General features: G+C 54.3%; 1 long non-coding RNA gene across 2 annotated transcripts; it reads left to right on the forward strand.

Annotated features, from left to right (window-relative positions):
• The first annotated feature begins 5,894 nt into the window (after positions 1 to 5,894).
• On the forward strand, positions 5,895 to 20,627 carry LOC129405731 (uncharacterized). 2 transcript variants are annotated; one of them, XR_008630743.1, is made up of 5 exons: positions 5,895 to 6,861; positions 8,091 to 8,166; positions 8,659 to 8,744; positions 19,353 to 19,404; positions 20,419 to 20,627. It is a non-coding gene; the product is annotated as an uncharacterized LOC129405731 (long non-coding RNA). The 2 variants fall into 2 exon arrangements; XR_008630742.1 differs by lacking the exons at positions 19,353 to 19,404; positions 20,419 to 20,627 and adding an exon at positions 9,424 to 10,235.
• The last annotated feature ends 669 nt before the right edge of the window (positions 20,628 to 21,296 follow it).

Raw genomic sequence — 21,296 nt, forward strand, 5'->3', positions numbered from 1 at the left:
GACAGACTCAGACTGTTTCCTTCCTCCAGACGGTACGGCTGAGATATTGGTTTTGCCATTAAGAACTGTCTTTGCCAATTCAGATCTTTGGCAGGGATTCTCCCACGAGCCAAACCTGCTGCTCTGATGTCTTGATGAGGAATATTTTAGAGACAGAGACACTGCTGGAACCCACAGTCACGGTTAACGATGGAATCTTTCATGTGAGACTTTAGCTAAAGGCCTGGAGCGATGGCCCAGCAGGGAGGGCATTTGCCTTGCATGCAGCCGACCTGGGTTTGATTCCCTGTATCTCATATGGTCCCCCGAGCACTGCCAGGACTAATTCCTGAGTACAGGAGCCAGGAGTGACCCTGTGCATTGCCGTGTGTGACCCCAAAAGAAAAAAAATAGCTAACAAATAAAAAGGAGTGTGGAGATACTTGCACAAAATCTTCAAATACTTCTGGATTAACAAAGTACGTTCCACGGACTAGCCTCCGAGGACCAGGGTCAGCTGACCCAGCTCCTCTGTCCCCTCCCCTCACACTCTGAGGTCACAGTGCCCTGAGCCTCCCCAGCCGTGGCAGCTTAGGGACCCGGCCAGGAGAGCGGTCACTGGTGTCCGTGGCCGGTGAGAAGAGAGAGAACACTTGCTTATGAGGTCCTTGCAAGTTGGCAGCTTTTCAGTCAAGGGGAAAAGAATTATTTTTAAAAAATGAGCCTCACTTATTTTATAATTGTGTGTAAAATAGAGATCAAACTTTTATTGTACTGTCTGATTGATTCCTGTTTTATTTCAGTTTTCTTCTCGCAGTGTTCGAGTGGACGTCTTTGTCTCCTGTCACCTAAAGGACCACTCTGGTTTCGGCTAAGGATTCCGGGCGTCTCCGGCCAGACTGGCGGGAGGGCCGTCCGCCCCTCCAGGCGCGTCTCAGGTCGTGGCTGTTTTCCAACTGGGCCGTTTCCTTCTTATTTTCACAACTTCTTTCCATACTCTGGGTACCAAAGCTTTGTTGTGCTCTGTGTCTCTGTCTGTCTGTCTGTCCCTCATCCCCACGTCTTTTCAGTGATGCACTGTGGCTTACCGTGCTATTATTGACAGTTTGTCCGAACATCACCCCAGCACCTACCCGGAGCACCCACTCCCCTCCACCCACGTCCCCAGGAAACACACAAAGAAATTCTTAATTTAATTCGATTTTTTGGTGTTAGGGCCACCCTTGCAGTGCCTAGGGTTTACTCCTGGCTCTGCACCCATGGACACTGTGGCGACACTTGGGAGACCGTCTGGGGTACTGGGAGTCCAGCCGCTTGGCCACGTGCCAGCAAGCACTTACCTCTCTGGCCCCAAGAAATTCCCGATTTTCCGAGAGTTCAATTTGCCTCCCTGTCCGCCCAGGTTCAGCTCTTTCTGTGACTTAAGAAGCCTTAGCCGGTCCCATATTTGTAAAGATATTCTCTATTGTTTAAGAAATATTTTATTATATAATCCGTATGAAATGTATTTTTATGATGTGAAGTAGCACTGTAGCACCAGCACTGTCGTCCCCTTGTTCATCGATTTGCTCGAGCGGGCACCAGTAACGTCTCCACTGTGAGACTTGTTGTTACTGTGTTTGGCATATCGAATACGCCATGAGTAGCTTTCCGGGCTCTCTCCGAGAGGGATGGAGGAATCAAACCCGGGTCAGCCTCGTGCAAGGCAAAGGCCCTACCCACTGTACTATCACTCCAGATCAAAACTACTTTCCCACACGGATAGGCCTCATTGAAAATGTTATCCTTTGCCACTTTGCGTAGAGCCAGTTTTGCCGTAAGCCAAGGATGTGACCGGATGTACTTCCAGAGTCTTCTCTGGCTCACGAGTCGCCTGCATGGATGCTGCGTTCTCTTTATCACACGCTGCTTCCGAGGCATATTCCAGGCTAGCTCTGACCCTCTGTTGTTAAAAGGAAAACCCAGAGCATTTATGGACGCAGAAGGAAAGGCTGGCACCTGACTAAGAACTTGACTCGAGTTTGCAGTTGTATCACCTCACAAGCCAGAGAACCGTTTACATTCCTGCCGTACAAACGATAAGCTTGGGGATGTCCTGAGGGCCTGGAGAGTAGGTGGCAAAGCTGATTTGCGAACTGATACGTTCTGCTCCAAAGACCAAGTGCCGAGCCAGTGTCCCCGCTGTGAATGAGAAAATAAATACAGGGGCCCAACACGGAGAAGTCGCTGGTGCCCGTGTCACGCCCTGTGAGGCCGAGGCTTCGTGGAGAACAGGCCACACAGACAAGACCCAGGCCCGGGTGGAGCTTCTCATCTGGAGACGATTCTTTACCCTCCTCAGGAGAGGAGTGGACGGGTCACTGCAGCCCGGCCTCCTGATGCTGCCCACCACCACTGCACTTCCAGGCTGCCCACAAAACATGCAGAGGCGAGTCTTCCTCTACTTCACATCACCGGTGACTCGGGGGCAGAGAAACAGGCCAGCACGAGGGCCCTGCCTTGCCCGTGGCCGACCCCGGCTCAGTCCCCGGCCTCCCATGTGGCCACCTGAGCTCTGCCCGGTGTGGCCGCAGAAAAACCAACATGACAATTCCTGGTGACTCTAAGGACCTTGGTTTGGGGCGGGGGGGGGTATGAGTATCTAAAAACAGGTGAAGTTGGGGCCACTCCTGGCTGAGCCCAGCCAAGGCAGCAGGGGGGGGGGGCGGGTGTTGGGGGCCACCAGGCCCTGATCATAGCGGGAGTCCTGGGCCCGTCCGACAGTGCTCTGGCGGCCGCAGGGGCCTGGACGGGACGGCAGGCCGGGGCCTGTGCTCTCGCACACATCTCCTCCCAAGCCCAGGATGCAGCTGCTTTACTGACTGTGGGTTAAAGCCCAGACGTGGAGAATCTCCCCAGGGAGACCCAGGGCCGCCACCGTCAGACTGGAGCGTCTCCTTCTGCCCTGCTGGTGGGGGGCCCCCACCGCGCCCAGCCCTGGGGAGCAGGTCTGAGAGGGTCTCGGACGGGGGCTCGGCACTACCCGGGTGTTGGGAGACGTCTGTGAGAGTCGATTTCTGAAATCAGAGCCGAGAGCGTGGCCCCGCCTCACGCCTGCCCCTGCTCTTCACGCCCGCGTCAGCGGAGAGCTTGGGGCTCCCCCGCGTCCCCGCATGCGAGGTGCTGCCAGACGCGTTCCGTGGGACTCGTGGTCGGGAGGAGGTGGCCTCACGCATGTCGTCAGGATGGGCTCCAGTGGCATCTCAGAGCATCCTGACCGATTCGGCTCCGGCTCATCCTCCCGACTGGCCGGACTTCAGGGGCGATGCTGCCACCCCTCGTCCCCACAGTGCCCGGCCGTGGCTCGGCCAGACGGGACCGGTTCCCCGGATCCTTCCTCGCCAGAGCCCGCTCTCCACGCCTGGCTTCTAGCCCCCCTCACTCTCCAGCTTCCAGCCCCTGAGTATTCCAAAACGTCCAAGAGCAACAGCCGGAGAGAGGAGTCTGAGGAGCAGGACCCTGGAGTGAGAGGAGAGATGGAAACACAGGGATGGAGGGCTGAGAGCACTCTGCTGAGGGTGCAAAGGGAGGGCTGCGAGGGCGTGTGTGAGGGGACAGGAGGGCGTGTGAGGGGACAGGAGGGCGTGTGAGGGGTGGGAGGGCATGTGAGGGGACAAGAGGGCGTTTGTGAGGGGACAAGAGGGCGTTTGTGAGGGACAGGAGGGTATGTGAGGGGACAGGAGGGCGTGTGGGGTGGGAGGGTGTGTGAGGGGACAGGAGGGTGTGTGAGGGGACAGGAGGGCGTGTGGAGTGGGAGGGTGTGTGAGGGGACAGGAGGGCGTGTGAGGGGACAGGAGGGTGTGTGAGGGGACAAGAGGGCGTGTGAGGGGACAGGAGGGTGTGTGAGGGGACAGGAGGGCGTGTGAGGGGACAAGAGGGCGTGTGAGGGGACAGGAGGGCGTGTGAGGGGACAGGAGGGTGTGTGAGGGGACAAGAGGGCGTTTGTGAGGGGACAGGAGGGCGTGTGAGGGGACAGGAGGGTGTGTGAGGGGACAGGAGGGTGTGTGAGAGGACAGGAGGGCGTGTGAGGGGACAGGAGGGTGTGTGAGGGGACAGGAGAGTGTGTGAGGGGACAAGAGTGCATGTGAGGGGACAGGAGGGCATGTGAGGGGACAGGAGGGTGTGTGAGGGGACAAGAGGGCGTGTGAGGGGACAGGAGGGTGTGTGAGGGGACAAGAGGGCGTTTGTGAGGGGACAGGAGGGCGTGTGGAGTGGGAGGGTGTGTGAGGGGACAGGAGGGCGTGTGAGGGGACAGGAGGGTGTGTGAGGGGACAGGAGGGTGTGTGAGGGGACAGGAGGGTGTGTGAGGGGACAGGAGGGCGTGTGAGGGGACAGGAGGGTGTGAGGGACAAGAGGGCGTGTGAGGGGACAGGAGGGTGTGTGAGGGGACAGGAGGGTGTGTGAGGGGACAAGAGGGCGTTTGTGAGGGGACAGGAGGGCGTGTGGAGTGGGAGGGTGTGTGAGGGGACAGGAGGGCGTGTGAGGGGACAGGAGGGCGTGTGAGGGGACAGGAGGGTGTGTGAGGGGACAGGAGGGTGTGTGAGGGGACAAGAGGGCGTGTGAGGGGACAGGAGGGCGTGTGAGGGGACAGGAGGGTGTGAGGGACAAGAGGGCGTGTGAGGGGACAGGAGGGTGTGTGAGGGGACAAGAGGGCGTTTGTGAGGGGACAGGAGGGCGTGTGGAGTGGGAGGGTGTGTGAGGGGACAGGAAGGTGTGTGAGGGTACAGGAGGGTGTGTGAGGGGACAGGAGGGTGTGTGAGGGGACAGGAGGGCGTGTGAGGGGACAGGAGGGTGTGTGAGGGGACAGGAGGGTGTGTGAGGGGACAGGAGGTGATGTGAGGGACAGGAGGGCGTGTGTGAGGGGTGGGAGGGTGTTAGGGCTGAGGGGAACAGGCCAGCGACAGATACTGTCCCAGCGCCCCCAGGGCGCCCGCCGGCCGCTGTGGGCTGCGGACAGAGCACTGGCAGGGAGGTGCCGGGGTGAGCAGCCTGTGGCCTGTCGCCAGGCGGGTGCTGTGGGCAGGACCGCTCGGTCTCCCTGTCCCTCCCGTGCGTGGCCTCTCCTGGGGCAGCCTCACGCGCTGGGGAAGGCGTCCTGCTTCTCGGCCTGCTCCCACCTTGTCGTGACTTTCTTTTGCTATTGCTCCACCTCTCAGAGCAGTCGTGGCGCGTCCGTCTGGGAGTCCGGCCCGAGTCTGACGGTTCTGTGCCCGCCGGGGCGGGGCTGGCGGTGCCGCCCTCCGCCCCGCTCCACCTCCCCGCTCTGCCCGTCCTGACCACTCTCTGTGCTTTGGCGTTAAGAATCAGCAGTCTGGGGTTTCCCCGTGCGTCACGGAGAGCCTGTCTGGACGAGGCCCTCGCCCGCGTGCGGAGTCTGGTGACCCGTCCACGGCAGCCTCCTCCCGAGTGCAGGCAGAACCTCAGTTGCCGTCTTTACGATCTCTCACACCAAGAGGCTTCTCGGCTTAATCTCCTCCAGCTTAACGTTTCTGCGTACTCAGAAGTTTGCACCATTTTTAGACTCGGAGACTTGGCTATGGACCGATTCCTCCAGATAATTTATAAATCTTTAACAGCAGATCTGAGAGCTGTTTACCGTTATCCCATAATTCCTTTTAAAGTCCACTGTAAAACCATGATCACTTGGTGACTCAATTAATGAATTTTAATGGCATTTGAATGCCAAAAGTGTCCCAGTCTGAGTAGAATACAAGTGTTGGTTATTTCTCAGGTTGTTCCGTAGCGCTGGTTCTTTTAAAGAAGCCACATTCACTTTCACATACGATAAGATGATATCACTGTGTATTTTCAATGCTGCAACCCTTATTTTAGATTCCAAGAGTCGCTGTGAAATGGAAATGAGATACGGAGAGCTTTCTGGGTTCCCTCCAGGTCCTCTGACAAACGGTCGTCACATTGGAACATCACCGGCTGCCGTGGACACAGAGCCTGCACACTCCGGAAAGCAATCCACACTTGCACACCTTAAAAATGGATAAGCCTGGGGCTGGAGCGATAGTCCAGCGGGTAAGGCACTTGCCTTGCACACGGCCGACCTGGGTTCGATCCCTGGCACTCCACAGGGCTCCTGAGTGCAGAGCCAGGAATGATCCCTGAGTCCCACTGGGTGTGGCCCTGACACTTTTTTTTTTTAACTATAAGCCTATACTTTAAACAACCAGGTAAGTTATTTGCATTTTTATTTGGTACCGGATTAGATGGTTTTGCTTTTGTATTAGTTAGGAATTTCAAAACATCAACTTCTCAGGCAATCGGAAGCGAGATGCTCTTTAAATGTCTCCCCAAGGGAGACCGAGGTAATAACTCTGTCTTTACTCCCAACTTCTTTTCTTCCGCAGTGCTCAGTCCCGTTGCTTTATTTGGTGCTGCTAGTCACGGGTTCAGCAGCGCCTGCTGGAACTCTCGCCTCCGCCCGTGTGAGGCCGTGAGTGAGAGTCGCACGAAAGGGGGGTCCCGGGCCCCGCCTCCCACCCAGGGCCTCTCTCCACGCCCGTCAGGAGGCAGCCTGGGGTTCTCACAGTGGACCTACGTGTGGACAGAATTGGGCCGTGGTTCCCCTCACCCGAGACTCCCGGCCACTCCACAGGCCTGACCAGCCCTCGGCTCTGCGGGACGTGCGGCTGCACCCGGCCCGAGCACTCTCGCAGGAGGCTCGTCGCCCCGAGCTGCTTCCCGGGGAGGCTTTCGGGGCCAGGCCGGTCGCCCAGAGGCCCAGGGCAGCGCGCCTGCAAGGCTGCGGGGAGTGACCGGCACACGTGGCCAGCACTGAGACTCCCCGTGGACACCCAGCAGGGTCCTGAGGAAGGCCCGGCACAAAGGCCGGTGAGTGAGGAGAAGGCCGGGCGGGGCGGGCGGGGGGCGGGCAGGGGGCAGGCCGGGCTGTGCGGCCCCACACTGCTCGCTGCTTGAGGTCGCTGTTCTTCATGGTAATTTTGGGGGAAAGTGGATGTGAATTTAAATTTCCAGAAGCTACAATAAGTCGACACGGGCGGGGGGGGGGGGCGGTGGGGGGCGGACAAAGGGCGCTGGTGAGGGGTGAGAGGGGGGAGCCGGCTCAGCGGGAAAGCCCCTGAGGGCGGGCTGCACGGCCCTGGAGACTGAGCCTGTCTGGACTGGGGGCGGGACTTCAGCACCCAAAAGCGCCTGTCCTACAGGAAGGCGCAGTGACCACAGGTTCTTCCTCCCTCCTCCTCCCCCTCCCGGCCTCCTCCCTCCCTCCTTCCTCCCCCTCCCTCCTTCCTCTCCCTCCTCTCTTCCCTCCCCCTCCCTCCCTCCCTCCCTCCCTCCTTCTCTCCCCCCTCCATCCTCCCCCTTCCCTTCCTCCTTCCCTCCTTCCTCCCTCCCTCCCTTACTCCTTTCATCCTCCTTCCCCTTTCTCCCTCCTCTCTTACTTCCTCTCTCCCTCCTCCCTTCCTTCCCCTTCCTTCCTCTTTCTGTCTTCCCATCCTCTACCCCCCTCATTTCCCTCTTCCTTCTCCCTTCCTCCTCTCTTCCTCATCCCCCTTACTTCCTCTTTTCCTCCTCTCTTCTTCCTTTCCCCTCTCTTCCTCTTTCTCTCCTCCCTCCTTCCCTCCTTGGGGGCAGGGCTCCCTGCAGTGCTCTGGGGCCGACAGGACCACAGCTGACGGTGCTGGGGGCGGGGGCAGGACCCCCAGCCCGAGCCCTGCTCGCAACACCAAGTGTTCTGAGAGACGCGTCTCCACGTTGGCCCAGTGTCTCTCACTTTCCATGAGCGCTTTCGCCGGCACGCCCGTGTTCGTTCTCCTCACCCGCCGCGTTCATAGGGAAAGCGGAGGCTGAGGCAGGGCCTTGCATGCAGACGGCGCAGGTTCCCCCTGGCACTGCTGGGGTCGGCCCGAGTGCAGGCCCGGAGTAGCCCTCGAGCACAGCAGCTGCGGCCCCTGAACCAACCCCCCACACAAACGCAGAAGCCATGAGGCCTAGGGAAAGTGGGCACAGCAGGCTAACAGGCCGCTGGCAGAGCAGCTGCCGTGGCTGAGGAGGGAGCCGCAAGCCAGAGTGACTGCCGTTCCCGCCCAACGCTTTCCCAGGCTGCAGCGGCCAGTCTCCCGGCCCTCGCCTGGACACCGGAAGCTGGAGTCATCGGCCGCCTGCAGAGCCGTCGAGGTACTGAAGGACTCGAGTTACTTCCATTTTCTTTGCTTTTTCCCCTTTTTGGGGAGACGGTGGGGCTCCAGCCGCGCCAGTGTCCCTGAGCCGGCCAGGTGGGGTCCACGCCCCGGACTGGCCCTGCGCCTCCTGGTGCTGCTGGAGAGGCCTGGGGCTCCGGGGAGTCTCAGGCCGAGGGTCCTGTGCCAGAGACCCCCGGGAGGTGCTGGGTGCTGGGTGCCCCCACACGCGCCCAGTGACGCGGGCTGGAACCTCCCCTCTGCATCGAGACTCCTCAGCCGTGGGGCGTGACCCAGCGGGGTGACCTCCAGGAGGGGGTCGTGAAGGCTTCTAATGTGCCAAGGCTGCAGCTGACTCGGAGTCAGCCTGAGCATCCAGGGTGCGAGCCGCCAGCCCCGGGCCAGGGCTCGTGTCCCCGGGAAGAGAGAGGCTGGACCGGGAGACGCCCTCCGCGCCCGGCCCGGGAACAGACCTGTGTTTTCCTTTCAGGAAAAGTCGTGAGTTCTTCACTCTGCTTCAGGAGAGAGTTGGCCACGTCTCTGCTCTCACCCACGGGATGAGACGAGTGTTTGCGGGTAAGAAACAGAGGCGGGGTCTTTCCTAAAACCTAGCCGTGCGGTACATACCCCCGTGATTACCTGCTGACTTGGTTTCACTTCTGAGAATTTAGATTTATTACCACACAGTAAAGCAGAAGTGTACAGACTTATTACCGGCCTCAATTTTTGTTGTTGTTCTATATATCTACCTAATGACGAGCGTAAACTACTTTAGCACACACCTTTCTAGCCTGTTTCTCCCCGCTGCTCCCATCCTCCACCAGGTCACACATTACTGAGGCACTTCTGGCAGTAATTTAGACTAAAAAGTTCTAGGTTTGTTTTTTTTTTTTTTTAACCCAGTATACATTTGTAATCTCAAAACAAAACTAAAATCTCCAGAAAAAAAACCAACCAGTTACAATTTCACAGACTTTACAAAGTTATCCCCTGGACACTAGGTTAGTAAAGCCTATTTTTGGTATTTAAAGTTCTTAAGACACGAATGTGTCTGAGGCTGTGCTGGGAAGAACTTCTCTGTGGCCGTCGGCGAAAGCTGGGTGGGGAGACCGTGTGCGTACGTCTCCCTCAGCCCAGCAGAGCCGTCCTGTCACCCGGAGGGTCACAGCGCCAGGAACACGCTTCCCCGAGCAGTGAGACAAATACACATGCCTCTCGCAAGTCGCATCCTGCCTTACAGAAATACTCTCTCCAGCACACCGCGGCCCGCCTGCTCCGCTCGGCCTGCCCTCCCACACAGGCCCTCTCGACGGCTGCCAGGACACTCCGTGGATTTCCCCAGCTCACTGGGCATCGCTCTGTGCCAACTAATCAGCAGTGCTCAATTCAGACCCCTCTGCTCTCTTACCAATGAGCTTCCCGGAGCCAACGGTCGCGGATGCAGGGGCCAGTGCTTGGCACTTCAGCGTCAGCCCGAGGGGCTCAGGCGATGGCCGGGCCCCCCACCCAGGCGCCTGGGGCGGGCTCCTCGCTGCAGAATGGGCCTAGAGCCGCTCATGCCGTCCCAGACCACCGGGGCTCCGGGGAACGTGCTCAGTGCGCGGTCATGTGACTCGGCCCTGCTGCTGGAGGGGCCAGGCTGGGCCCGGGAGCAGCACCTGGGCGGGAGGGGCCGCCTGGCTTCCAGGGTCCTTGGACAGGAGCCACGCCGGGGCCCGCCCACGGTAGGGCCAGTGGGGTCGCCATGTCACACAGCACACGGGCAGGCTTTCTGTCGCACTCACACGAGCAGTCACACTCCGGCACAGACAGATGCCCACAGTCACACAGTCATACACAGATGTACAATCACACACAGTCACATCGACACAGTCACACACAGAGATGCACACAGTCACATAGTCACACACCGATGCACAATCACACACAGTCACATGGACACAGTCACACACAGAGATGCACACAGTCACATAGTCACACACAGATGCACACAGTCACACAGTCACACACAGATGCCCACAGTCACACAGTCACACACACAGATGCCCACAGTCACACAGTCACACACACAGATGCCCACAGTCACACAGTCACACACAGATGCACAATCACACACAGTCACATCGACACAGTCACACACAAAGATGCACACAGTCACATAGTCACACACAGATGCCCACAGTCACACAGTCACACACAGATGCCCACAGTCACACAGTCACACACACAGATGCCCACAGTCACACAGTCACACACAGATGCACACAGTCACACAGTCACACACAGATGCACACAGTCACACAGAGTCACATCGACACAGTCACACACAGAGATGCACACAGTCACATAGTCACACACAGATGCACACAGTCACACAGTCACACACAGACAGATGCCCACAGTCACACAGTCACACACAGATGCCCACAGTCACACAGTCACACACACAGATGCACACAGTCACACAGTCACACACAGATGCACACAGTCACACAGTCACACACAGATGCACACAGTCACACACAGTCACATCGACACAGTCACACACAGAGATGCACACAGTCACATAGTCACACACAGATGCACACAGTCACACAGTCACACACAGACAGATGCCCACAGTCACACAGTCACACACAGATGCCCACAGTCACACAGTCACACACACAGATGCACACAGTCACACAGTCACACACAGATGCACACAGTCACACAGTCACACACAGACAGATGCACACAGTCACACAGTCACACACAGATGCACACAGTCACACAGAGTCACATCGACACAGTCACACACAGAGATGCACACAGTCACATAGTCACACACAGATGCACACAGTCACACAGAGTCACATCGACACAGTCACACACAGAGATGCACACAGTCACATAGTCACACACAGATGCACACAGTCACACACTCACACACAGACAGATGCTCACAGTCACACTGACAGTCACTCACAGACAAATGCACAAAGTCACACAGTCACACAGGTGCCCACAGTCACACCAACAGCCACACACAGACAGATGCCCACAGTCACACAGCCACACACAGTCACACTGACACAGTCACACACAGAGATGCACACCATCACACAGTCACACACAGTCACACTGACACAGTCACACACAGACAGATGCCCACAGTCACACAGTCACACACAGATGCACACAGTCACACAGAGTCACATCGATACAGTCACACACAGAGATGCACACCATCACACAGTCACACACAGTCACACTGACACAGTCACACACAGAGATGCACACAGTCACATAGTCACACACAGACAGATGCACACAGTTACATAGTCACACAGTCACACACAGTCATACTGACACAGTCACACACAGACAGATGCCTACAGTCACACAGTCACACACAGACAGATGCACACAGTCACACACAGAGAGATGCCCACAGTCACAGTCACACAATCACTCAGTCACACACAGATGCCCACAGTCACACACAGACACAGATGCACGTAATCACAACACACAGCCACAGTCCCAGTCCCAGTCCTGACAGTCACAGATACACACAGTCATAATACACTGTCACCAACACAGATACACACAGCCACACAATCTAACATAGCCCCAGACAGAGTCACAGTCACCTAGTCTCCCAGTCACAGACACACAGTCACAGCCGCGGTCACACAGTCGCAGGTGGCAGACACAGGCCTTCTGTCACAGACGGGCTCACACAGTCCCACAACCCAAAGGCACACAGTGTCCTGCAGCCATGGCTGTGCCACAGTCAGTCACACCGTCACAGACACAGCCTTACGTGGTCATCGCCACAATAAGCAGTTTTACGACAGACACAGTCGCAGACACACTCGCACACACACACTGAGGCCTTGGTTGAGGCCTGCAGCCTGTGGGCCTCGACTGGTGCCCAGTGAACGAGAAGGCGGTGAGGACCCCGGGGGGCACTTGGGGGTCTGTGTCTGCGGGTGTGCGGGGCCCCGGAACCCCCGCCTCCCCCCACAGCCTCACCAGAGGCACGGCCGGTTTCCACAGCTGCGCTGCCAGGCCCAGGCTGGCCCCCGCACCCCCCGCTGACCAGCTCAGCTCCAGCCCACGGCCCGAGGGCCCACAGGCCAGCGTGTGTCTGCGGCCCCCGAGCCAGCAGCGGCCCCGACAGCCGAGGACGTCTGTTTCAGGGGAAGTAAGATCAGAGCGGCAGCAAGTGAGCCTGCACAGGCACGTGGGGCGGAGGACAGGTGGGAGAGAGACGGGCCCAGTGACCGCCCTGGGCCAGAGCTGAGTGTGGACGGTAGGGAAGGGACACACGCAATGATGCTGCAGATCTACATCCCAAACCATACGCCCGAAGGTAAAGGGGGGGAGAGAGAGAGAGCGAGCAGGGGAGTGCCCGGCAGGGGCGGGGGCGGGAGGGAAACTGGGGTAACTGGGGGGCGGGTGGGAAATGTGCACTGGTGAAGGGATGGGTGTCGGAACACTGTATGACTGAACCCCGATCATGCACAGCTTGTAACTGTGTTTATCACTGTTTTTTTTTAAAAGGTAGAAAATTAATTCTGCATAGAATACTCATAATTTCAAAATTAAAGAATTTGAAATTAGGTCTGTGTTGTGAGCGGTTCTTCACCGTCTCTCACCGTCTCCGTGCATGTTATTAGCAGAGGCCCTGATAGTGTTTTCTCGGGTTCTCTGGTTTTGGGGGCGGGCGGTGGGGGGGTTGGCCCCCTCCAGGCAGTGCTCAGGGAGCACTCCTGGCTCTGCACGGGGACCGGGTGCAGGGCCAGGATAAAGCTGGGCTGGGCTTGCGTTACCTTGATAGTGTCTTTCACAGAACGAAATGTGATTTTTCATGCAGTCCACCGTGGGTGGCTGTTCTCTTCCGAGTGCAGTATCTTACGTGCGTGTCGAAACCTGCGTCGCCTGACTCCAGATTACCTGCATTATCACTGCGGCTGGAGCGACGGTGCAGCCAGCGCTGCCTTCAGTCCTCGGCTCGACACACGGGCCCCTGGGCTCGCCCAGAAGTGCTCTCTGAAGGTAGAGCCAGGACTAAGCCCTGAGCACTTCCAGGTGTGGCGCCAAAACTAAACCACTACGTGGTGACTTATAGTGTCATCTGGGAATTTGGTGGTTTTGCGTTTTACTTTCTGGTTTGGTTTCTCACAGTGCGGTTAACAGTACGTTTTATTCCTAAAGTTCACGAAACTGAGAAAGTTCCCGTCTATTTATAATTTGCCGAGAGCCTTTTCTGTTTGTTTTTGTTTGGGGGCCACACCTAGCGATGCTCAGGGGTCACTCCTGGCTCTGCACTCAGGAATCACCCCTCGTGGACCCAGGGACCACAAGGCTCAAACCCAGGTGGGGAGTGTGCCCAGCAAACACCAGCCCTGCCGCACTGTTCGAGTGCTTTTTATTTAAATGAATGAATAGGTGATGCGTTTGGCACGATGCTTTGTGTAGGACTGTATAACTTTGACTTCTGTGGGTATGGTTGTGTGATTTCATCTTTACTGAGCTGATGATGTACTGCACTCGTCCATTTAAATCATCCTTGTATGGTTGCATTCAGCTCGCGGGTACTTCTTTTTTGGTAGTGTCTGTTTCAGGATTTAAAATCATCCTGAACTCAGAATGAGTTGGGAAGTACTCCCTGCACGCTGTCTCCCGGGAGTGGGAGCAGGGTAGGGGTCACTTGCTCCTCAGGTGTTCGGCACCATCATCAGTATTCCATCTGGGCCTGATGCTTTCTGCTTAGCGACATGGTTAATCATTCATTCCATCTTTAAAGGGCCATTGGCCACTTAGGTGGTCTTCCTATGTGAACTTTGGAGAATTAGGTTTCATAGGGGCTGGTCCTTTTCATTTAAGAAATAGAATATGTGGGCATGCTCATTCATAATACTCCTATTGTCCCGTACATCCTGTTAGATGTGTGTGCAGTGACTTGGGGGTCCTGCCACCGAGGTCTCGCTCACTTTGGGTGGGGCTCATCATCATCATCATCATCATCATCATCATCATCATCATCACCATCATCATCATCACCATCATCATCATCAGCATCATCATCATCATCACCATCATCATCATCATCATCATCATCATCATCACCATCATCATCACTATCATCATCATCATCATCACCATCATCATCATCATCATCATCACTATCATCATCATCATCATCACCATCATCACTATCATCCATCATCATCATCATCATCACCATCATCATCACCATCATCATCATCACCATCATCATCATTATCATCACCATCATCATCATCACTATCATCATCATCATCATCATCATCACCATCATCATCATCACTATCATCATCATCATCACCATCATCATCATCATCATCACCATCATCATCATCATCATCACTATCATCATCATCATCATCATCATCACTATCATCATCATCATCACTATCATCATCATCATCATCATCATCACCATCATCATCATCATCATCATCATCCTGTTGATCCTCGAGTTTCTCGAGCGGGCCCAGTAACGTCTCCATCCGTCCCAGCCCTGAGATTGTAGCAGCCTCTCTTTACTCGTCCTTCCCTACGGTGCCGCAAGGGAGGTTCTTTCAGGGTCAGGGTGGGGCTCAGGGGTCCGTGTTAGGCGCCAAGGACCAAATCCGTGTTGGCCCCAGGCAAGGCAAGTGCCCTCCGTCTGCCCACTCTCTCCAGCCCCGCGTCCCGCCCTGAGCTGACGATGGCTGTGATCTGCACTCTCGCCCTTTGGGGCGGGGGTGGTGGCCCGGAGTGCAGGTGAGCAAGTGCCTCAACCTCCCGCTATCTCCGGTCCCTGTGTCGTCCTCGTTAGTCTTTATTCTGTCACCGACTAAGAATTGGCGATTTTTACTGATCTTCCCAATGAACTAATTTTGTTGTTGTTGTTTTTTCTTTATTTCCTATTTTCAATTTCTCTGATTTCTGCTCTGATTTGCATTATTTCTCTCTTCTGCTTTGGAGTTAATCTCCTCGTGTTTCTTGTCTCCCGAGTTGCACACTTCCGTTATTGATTTTGCCTCTTCTCTAATTTTGCACTCAGTAGTGAAGACCCCCTCGAGGCTTTCACCCCAAACCCACAAATGTTGGTGGATTTTACCTTTATTTTCATTTCGCTTGAAATACTTTTAAATTCGGGGCTGGGGCAATAGCACAGCGGGTAGGGCGTTTGCCTTGCACGCGGCTGACCCGGGTTCGAATCCCAGCATTCCATATTGTCCCCCGAGCACCGCCAGGAGTAATTCCTGAGTGCATGAGCCAGGAGTAAGCCCTGTGCATAGCCGGGTGTGACCCAAAAACAAAACAAAACGAAAAATACTTTTAAATTCTATGGAAGTTTCTTCCTTGACTTGTTATTTAGAAAAGCATTGTTTAGTTTCCACATAGCTTGGGATTTTTAAGCTCTTGTTAATGATTTATACCTCACTGTGTTCAAGAGTAGAAACATTTTATGAGTTGTGGAAGTGTTTTAGGACCCAGCGTGTGGTTTCTTTTGGTGAATGTTTTTTATGCTTGAAGGAAAGTGTGTTTTGGTGTTGTGAGTGACGTCATCTGTCCACGCCCACTCCGTACAGTGGGTGGTGGGGGTGGTGGGTTCAGATGTCTTCCCTGACTTCCGTCCCGTGGTATCTTTCCATTTCTGAGTCTTCGATTGTGTTTGGGGCTAATCTGTTTCTTCTTGCAGTTCTGCCAGTTTCCACTCCAAAGGATCTCGACGACGTTGTGTTCCTACTGTGCTTTAAGGATCATTGTCTTGGAGCACTGACCCTCACCAATGTGGGAAACATTCTATCCTTTTGCTGTTGTTCTCCAAAGTCTACTTTGTCTGAAATTAATACACCTATTCCCACTATTTTGCTTTTTTTGTTTGTTTGTTTGTTTTTGTTTTGCTTCTTGGTTCACACCCAATGATTCACAGGTGTTACTCCTGGTTCTGAACTCAGGAATTACTCCTGGCGGTGCTCAGGGGACCATATGGGATGCTGGGAATCGAACCCTGATCGATTCTACTACTCAAGAACCACTCGTGTGGGGCTGGAGCAATAGTGCAGCGGCAAGGCAAATGTGCAAGGCAAATGCCCTACCCTCTGTACTATCACTCCAGCCCCTATTCCCACTGTTTTTACTGTGACAGTATGGCATATTCTTATTTTTAATCTATCTTTGACTTTAATTTCAATCTATTTTAATCTATCTTTTTATCTATATTTAAAGTTGGGAAAATGGCTTAGGATGCGGGGATGCAGGACTCTGTTTCTGTATCTGGAAGAGATAACAGCAAATTGATATAAATTTTCCTTTAATGTTTTATAGAGGACTAGGGCGATAGCACAGCAGGTAGGGCGTTTGCCTTGCACGTGGCCAACCCAGGTTCGATTCCTTGTCCCTCTCGGAGAGCCCGGCAAGCTATCGAGAGTATCCCGCCCGCACGGCAGAGCCTGGCAAGCTCCCCGTGGCGTATTCAATATGCCAAAAACAGTAACAACAAGTCTCACAGTGGAGACATTACTGGTGCCCGTTCGAGCAAATCGATGAGCAACAGGATGACAGTGCTACAGTTTTATAGACTTGACAAGTGAACTTACCTGGTTCTCATGTTTAGTCGGCTTCAGGTTAGTGATCATTGACAATTGATCAGTTGATATAGGCCCCCCAGATGGCTTATTCCTTCTGGTGTGAGTTTGGCAGAGTTTATGTTTCACTGGCTGAGAGACATAGGTCACTGTTTCCCAAAGTGGTGGTACTGGCCGCAGGGATGCTGGACACCTGATTGCATCTGAGTCTTGGGTGCAGTTAGGGGCACTTTCTTTTCACCGTTTTTTTTCTTTTGTTGGGGTCACTCTTGTCTGTGCTCAGGAACTAGCTGCACTCAAGAATCACTCTTGTGTGGCTGGAGCAATAGCACAGTGGGTAGGGCGTTTGCCTTGCACGCAGCTGACCCGGGTTCAATTCCCAGCATCCCATATGGTCCCCTGAGCATCGCCAGGTATGACCCAAAAAGAAGAAAATAAGAATCACTCTTGTCAGTGCTTGGGGGACCATATGTGGTGCCAGGGATAGAACCAAGATCTGCCTCACACAAGGCAAGCACCTGAACCACTGCCTGCTTAGAGAAGGGAGATTTCGAGGTAAGGGGGTATCAGTAATTCATTATATGGGAAGGCCATAGGTTAATTAAGTTTGATAAGCTTTGATCTATTTCATGTAATTTGTAGACATAGAATGTCTTTATTTAATTATTGGTTTGGGGTCCACACCCAGAAATGCTCAGGGGTCACTCCTGGTAGTTTTGGAGGGACCCTAAAGGATGCTGGGGATCAAGACCAGGGGCCCTGATACACTGTCACGCCTGCCCGTGTCTTTGCTTTTGTTTTTTGGAGGGGCTCACACACAATGCTGCTCAGGGGTTACTCCTGGCTCTGCTCTCAGGAGTCACTCCTGGCAGTGCTTGAGGGACCATCGGGGACGCCAGGGATTGAACCCAGGCAGGCTGTGTGCAAGGCAACCGCCCTTCCCGCTCTGCTGTGTCTCCCACATGCCTTTGTTTGAAAAGTAGATCTTTGTATACAATCCAGAGGGTCTTAACTGCAATCTGTCCTTTGTTTATATAAGCCCTTGAACTTCAAAGTGATTATTGATTTAATTGTATTAATACGTACTGTATTTGATGGGATAGTATGTACTGAATAGTTTTCATTTGATGTCCTTTTAGTGTTCCTATTTTTGTCTCACACACTTTTTGTATTTTGTGGTTTTAACTGAATGGTATGATTTCATTTTTTTACATGTATTGGTTGTTGTAGAGGTTTTAGTGAATATTTACATATTTCATGCTATGTCCAATACCCAAGCCTCATAAATACAAGGTGTATGTTTTGCTAAGCCACATCCCTGGTGAGGTATTTATAACCAATCCAGGTCCGTTTTCCATGAATACTATACCTCTTACTAGCTAGTCCAATACCTTAAATGTGTATATGTGTATATGAATAACACATGAATAAATATGCATAATAAAATACCTTGCCATTATTATGCAAAAAGTTTTGCCTGTGATCAATTAAGAATAAGAAATAATAGTATTAATTTTACCTTTACTTATTGACAGATCAAAAATTCTTCTTTGATATAGTTCTGGTTTCTAACCTGTACTTCTGAAGAGAATCTCTTCTTTTTCAATTTTGTTGCAAGGCTTTGTTGCACTATGTACTAATTCCCACAATTTTGTTCATGGAAGTTTTTATTTATCCTTAACTTTTCAGAGGAATTTCACAGGACACAGAATTATGAGCGAATGGATTTTATTTTTCTTGTTACTTTAAATATTTCACTACCCTGTCTTCTTGTTGGTGTAGTTTTTGAGGACAACTGAAAGGTCATTCTTTTTTTAATCCCTTTAATTTTGGGCCACACCCGAAGATGCTCCAGGCTGACCCCGGCTCTGAGTTCAGTGGTCTCCTGATGAGCTCCGGGGACCGGGATGAGTCTGCTGCACGCAGGGCAGACGCCTTGCACTACCCACAACACCACTGCGCCTTCTCCCCAGCCCCCGACACGAAATTCTTTCCTTTTGTTCCTCATTGATAGTTTTTTTTTCTAGTTTTCTTAAAGATTTTTCAAAAATCTTCCATAATGATACTCACGTGAAGTTTTTTGGCAGTTACCCTGCTTGATTTTCTCTGAATTTCTGGGGTATGTGAGTTGGTTTGGGGGAAATTCTAGGTCATGATCTCTTCATATCTGATTTTGTTCTTTCCCTTCTTTCTTTATGCCTTTGTAGTTGGTCTCATAGTTCATAGATTTTCTGTTTCATGTTTTTAGTCTCTTTTTGTCTTTGATTTTTCAGTGTTGAAAGTTTCTATTGACATATTCTTCAGCCCAGAGTGTCTTCCCCATTCTGCTGATGAGCCACCGAAGGCATTTGTTATATAATTTTTTTTTTACCTCTAGAAAAAACTTTGGAATTTTGGTCTCTTGATTATATTATCTTTCTTTTCTGGCTACCTACGCTCTCCGATAGACCTTAGCATATTAACCACGGTTTGGTTAAATTTCTGGTTTGAGAATGCCAACATTCCTGCCGTATCTCCCTCTGGTTCTGATTGTGTTCTGTCTCTTCTTTTTTTTTTTTTGTCTTTTTCGTAGGCCTTGTAAAGATTTCTTGACAGCTGTATGAGGTGCAGTGGTGAAGGAACTGGTGAGTGGCTTTGGGAGGTGGGGTGAGCGGTGGAGGAGGGAAACCCCGTAAGCCTCTAACTAGGTCTCAGTCCTTTAGTCTATTCATGCCCAGGACTATGAACTTTAAAATTGTTCCTCAATTCCACTCTCCCTCGCCTCCCGCACCCCACTGATGGGACGGTGGCCGGAGGGAAGCAGTGCGTCCCACTGATGGGACGGTGGCCGGAGGGGAGCAGTGCGTCCCACTGATGGGGCGGTGGCCGGAGGGGAGCAGTGCGCCCCACTGATGGGATGGTGGCCGGAGGGGAGCAGTGCGTCCCACTGATGGGACGGTGGCCGGAGGGGAGCAGTGCGTCCCACTGATGGGGCGGTGGCCGGAGGGGAGCAGTGCGTCCCACTGATGGGACGGTGGCCGGAGGGGAGCAGTGCGTCCCACTGATGGGATGGTGGCCAGAGGGGAGCAGTGCGCCCCACTGATGGGATGGTGGCCGGAGGGGAGCAGTGCGTCCCACTGATGGGACGGTGGCCGGAGGGGAGCAGTGCGTCCCACTGATGGGGCGGTGGCCGGAGGGGAGCAGTGCGTCCCACTGATGGGATGGTGGCCAGAGGGGAGCAGTGCGCCCCACTGATGGGATGGTGGTCGGAGGGGAGCAGTGCGTCCCACTGGTGGGGCGGTGGCCGAGGGGAGCAGTGCGCCCCACTGATGGGGCGGTGGCCGAGGGGAGCAGTGCGCCCCACTGATGGGGCGGTGGCCGAGGGGAGCAGTGCGTCCCACTGATGGGGCGGTGGCCGAGGGGAGCAGTGCGTCCCACTGATGGGGCGGTGGCCGAGGGGAGCAGTGGTTTCCTGGTTCCCTCCTTGGGATGGTAAAGGGACCTGAGGGGACTGTTTCCTTTCCCCGGGGAAGTTAAGCAGCTGGAGCGGGGCACCCCCTTCCCAGGGTGGGCCGGGTTTCGACGTGGCCCAGTGGACCCCAGCGCCACGCCGCTGCTCTGCTCTGTCTCAGGGGCTTCCTTCTCTCTCCCCACTGCAGGAAGCAAAAGAGATTTTCCTCTCCTCGTCCCCGTGAGGACCTGCAGTGCTCCTGGAGATCAAACCCGCAGAAGCCCGGGGCCTCCTCGAGGGAGGGAGGGCCCCTGGAGATCATTTTTTTAAATGTTGAGACTTTATTTTTAGCACAGTTTCAGGTTTAGCAGTTTTAGCATAATCGAGCAGGTGATGCAGAAATTTCCCATCTCCCCTCCGCAGCCCTGCGCCTGCTCCCCCGCGTCACCCAGCGAGTGGGTGCTTGCTCTGAGCCCCCGGCCCCCCCTCATCACCCAGCGGGCGGGTGCTTGCTCTGAGCCCCCGCTCCCCCCCATCACCCAGCGGGCGGGTGCTTGCTCTGAGCCCCCGGCCCCCCCTCATCACCCAGCGGGCGGGTGCTTGCTCTGAGCCCCTGGCCCCCCCATCACCCAGCGGGCGGGTGCTTGCTCTGAGCCCCGCCCCCCCATCACCCAGCGGGCGGGTGCTTGCTCTGAGCCCCGGCCCCCCATCACCCAGCGGGCGGGTGCTTGCTCTGAGCCCCGCCCCCCCTCATCACCCAGCGGGCGGGTGCTTGCTCTGAGCCCCCGCCCCCCCCCCATCACCCAGCGGGCGGGTGCTTGCTGTAGACGAGGAGCTTGTCGTCGGCCCAAGGAAGGTCCCCCTTCAGAGCCCATCATTTACATTCGATGTTGGATTCTTCTGATTCCTGGAATTTTTAAATAAAAAAAGATTTTTTCAATTTTAATGTAGACAAAAGCTACCAATGTTGATGACAATTCTAGAGTTGAAACTGATCAGATAACAAAGCTCCAATATTAAAATCGGTAAGTATAACAAATCAATTTTTATGTGAAAGTTGTTGCATCGTCACGTGTTAAGTTCTTG

This window comes from Sorex araneus, chromosome 6 (genome assembly GCF_027595985.1).
Source record: "Sorex araneus isolate mSorAra2 chromosome 6, mSorAra2.pri, whole genome shotgun sequence".
In the NCBI taxonomy this organism is placed as follows: Eukaryota; Metazoa; Chordata; class Mammalia; order Eulipotyphla; family Soricidae; genus Sorex; species Sorex araneus.